This window comes from Lissotriton helveticus, chromosome 9 (assembly GCF_964261635.1).
Source record: "Lissotriton helveticus chromosome 9, aLisHel1.1, whole genome shotgun sequence".
Lineage (NCBI taxonomy): Eukaryota > Metazoa > Chordata > Amphibia > Caudata > Salamandridae > Lissotriton > Lissotriton helveticus.
In genome coordinates this window covers 607,324,333-607,328,337 of record NC_136070.1, presented here as the reverse complement: position 1 = coordinate 607,328,337, position 4,005 = coordinate 607,324,333, and positions in this window count along the sequence as shown.

Sequence of the window (4,005 nt, the reverse complement as noted above, 5' to 3'; positions counted from 1 at the left end):
CGTTCCGCGGGCCACGCAGATAGCCCCGGTGGCTTCTGAAACTAGTGACACTGGTGAGTGAGCGACGCCCTGGCACACTTTTCAACTTGCTCCCTAGCAACGGGACTAGGCGGGACCTGAGTAACAGCAGCTCCAGGGCAACAGCTCACTAGGACGTAAGTGACTCAAGTATGTGAATCAAAAGAAAAGTGCGATTTAGTGCATGGGGAGGGGGCATATTTACAAGGCCAGGAGAGAAAATAAAGAAAAAAATGAGGCGAGAGTGGAGAAGATAACGAGATAGACGAAAGGAGGGTCCGGCTGGGAGCTGGGAAAGAGGCTAAAAGAGCTGAAAGGGAGGGGAGAATGCACGTAGCACATTCCAATGAAGTCTGGTGGGGGCGGGGGTGGGGAGCAGGCATATGGTGTTTGAGTGAGCAGCCTTTGATGTGCGAGCGAGTGGGAGGGAACAGCAGGGGGCGGAGAAGCAGATTGCCTTCAAGGCAGGAGGCAGGCAGAAGGCTCGGGCAAGCTCACGCACGAGAGCACATGCACTCGTGGAAATCCTCTTTTTTGGGCTCTTGGTGAAACTCTTGGTTTCACTGCAATAGACTCGTCCTATTCCATTCCTGCGGAATGGAAATAGGCCGAGACCTAAAAACTGTTCAAATGAAGCAAACAAGAAATATGTGTCCTGCTGGGCCTGTGCAGATTTAAAAAAGAAAACCAAATAGTAACGCATTCTCTTACCTACTCCATAAAACAAGCTTTGTGTCACAGCCCAATGTGATAAGCAGCTGCAGGGGTCAGGAAAGGTGAATAGAAATAAACAAACTTATTTTCTCCTGCACTGCATCGAAAAAGAAATAACTACACATCAAAACAGGAGGCAAAGGTGACCGTTCCTCCTTTCCCCGGTGGAGAAGAAGGGGTGAAAAAATAAACAAAGCCGCGTTAACATGTAAATGGTCTTTTAAAGACCTGTGAACTACTAGGGTGCGGCTGCGATAATCTCTAACACTGTCTGTGTGTGTGTGTGCACCGGCAAGCTGTCTCAGCCTGGGCGCCAGGCCCAGTTCTAGCGGGTGGGCCGGGTGGGCCAGGCCCACCCAAACATGAGCCTGGCCCACCCAAACAGGATCTCTGGCCCTCGCAGTGAGGGCTTGAAGGCAGGCGTCTTTGGGATCTAAGTGCTTCAACCCTCCTCCGTCGCGTGTGTCAGCCCGGGCCGAGGGGCGCACATTCACAGACAGTTTTAGAGATGATCACAGCCGCACCCGAGTACTTAACAGGTCTTTAAAGACCATGTATATGTTAACGAGTCTTTGTTTATTTTTTTTCACCCGTTCATCTCTGCATGGCGAATGGCGCGACTAATCCTTTCTTTGACAAGGGTAACCTTTGGTAACCTTTGCTTACAGTTCTGCTGCGTTTATATTTATTTTTATATGCAGCGCAGGAGAAAAGAAGTTTCTTTATTCCTATTCACCTTTCCTGACCCCTGCAGTGGCTTATCACATAAGGCTGTGACACAAAGTTTGACTAATGGAGTAGATAAGAGAATGTGTTACTATATATTTTTCTTTTTAAAATGTGCACAGGCCCAGCAGGACGCATACGTGTGTGCTTCATTTAAACAGTTTTTATCATTATCATGGCCGATGCAGGACAACAATAAGAATACAACATGCCCAGATAACGCTGGTGATTAATAATCCTGCTGGAGAGCAATCATTTGTCTGTTAGTAGTTTTCAAATGCAGATGAACTGTATTTTATGTGGATAGCTCCAGGGCTTTGAGTGGAATGAAAAAACTGGGGGGTCTCTCAAAGGGGCGTGGCCAATGTAATTGAGGACGTGGTTTTAAAAACAGTATGTTAAAAATCTGTGTTCAGCAGGGTGCATCCCGACTTGTATTTTGCTGTTTCTGTCATTGCATCCAGGTATTTGATACAACAAGTAACAACATACCTACAAGCCAGGACTATTGGCTTTGTCAATGGTTGTTAGTTGCATAAGATAAATAACAGCAACTATGGCTTGTATATAATTGCAAAAGCTTCCACTTAAAGCAATCGTGACATCAAAACAATGTTGCTGCTCCTGAGTTTCAAAAAGAGAAGGGAAATCCAGAGAGAAAATGACTCTCTTTAAAGGATTTCCCTTCCCCCTACAATTCTCACCTGGCATGACTTCATGCCGTAACATTCCACTTGTGAGTAGTGTGAGCAGGGTACACCGATGTGCCTGCTGTCACGAAACGGGTCTCTATCGGGCTCTGTTTTGTACCCTGGCACTTTTTTCTGGACTGCAGTGACAGCAGACTGCTGTCACTGCAGTTCAAAAAAACGGACTACCTGTGATCAGCGCACAAAACAGAGCCCGATAGAGAGCCGCTTCGAGGCCCCTTTAAAAAAACTGCCAGTGCTCAGACCCAGTGAGACCCTGCCCACTTAAAGCCCTGGATAGCTCAGTGGGCTACTGCCTTTGTCACAGAGATCCTTGTGTTACTTGCAGTTCAGAAGTTACAATCCTAACATAGGACAGTAACCAATGAACTGTCATCTAAGAGCTGCATACAAACATGAATGGTATAGTTAGAACTTCGCTTTTTTGGTTTTGTGATATAGTTAGGACTTCCCCAGTCTTTCATTATTCTAATGTTGTTAAAATGAGTATGTTTGGGCAGATATACATTTTTATCAGTAAAGCTGACCCCCATGGAATACTCTTTAAATCCTAAGGTTGTATTTCCCCAGACCAAACCCTCTTAAAATATCCCGCCCACCAGTATGGATGACATGTGATTCATACACCTTGTAATCCTCATTGGCTTATGTGACATTCCCTGTAGACTGATTTACATACTTGTATGATTCATTATATCTGTATAATGTGTGCGTTGTGTAAAGTACTGACACACACTACACTGATATGAGTAGCGCTATGCGACAAATGAAATGCATATGAGAGAGGGGCTACGTAAAGATAAAGGGCACTGTTGGAGGGTGGCAGTGAGGGAATCCGAGGACGAGGTAGTGGGAGGGGCTATGGAGCGATGAGGGGCACTGGTGGAGGGAGGCATTGAAGGAATCCGAGGAGGAGGTCAATAGGTGGAGGGGGGAGTTAGGGAGAGATGAGGGGCACTGGTGGAGGGAGGCATTGAAGGAATCCGAGGAGGAGGTCAATAGGTGGAGGGGCTATGTGGAGATGAGGGGCACTTGTGGCGTGTGGCTTTGAGCGAATCCGAGGAGGAGGTCAATAGAGGAAGCATTGGGAGATGAGGGGCACTGTTGGAAGGTGGGAGTAAAGGTATTTACGGAGAAAGAGGTTATTGGCGCAGCGCCAAAAACGACTTTCGCATCAGCGCTGAAGCTGGCCTTTCTGTTTTTGTTTATTTAATTAGCAGTCGGGTCATAAGGGCTACTGTGGAAAATACTTTAAAGTGCGTGCTAATTATATTTACTACTATATTCAATGCTTTAAGTTTGAAGGTGATTTTACTAATGTTTTTGACCGGGAAAAATGAAAGTGGAGCCCGATGGTGCCTGATATGGGGCTGGGACCCAAGGTCATCTGTGAGATAAGGTGCACTGGAGAGGAGTAGTGGATAATCAAGCCTGTAAGGGAGTGCGTTGCAGAGTCCGTGGTCAGGTGGAGGTAGTAATGAAGAGGGATTCTCCCTGAAGGCTCGCACAGCGGGAGCCCGAAAAGTGTCACTTGCCTGATACTCCCACCTCAGAAACCTCCTCTTCCCATCAAAGAGACATTATATGGAAAAAACACTTTTTGAGAGTGATCACATTTAGAAAGAGATTTGGGAAAGAGTGCGTTTTACTGGGCCTTGTAAGACTAAGAAGAGATAAAGGAGGGCCCTGAAGCAGGCCTGTCCAGACATATATGCGGGAAAAATCGAGCTCGCAGTGGCCCACCCAAATGCACCCTTGGCCCACCCAAATAAAAATTCCTGGAACCGGGCCTGCCGGGCGGACACACACACACAGACACCCTTTGAGGTCATTGCCG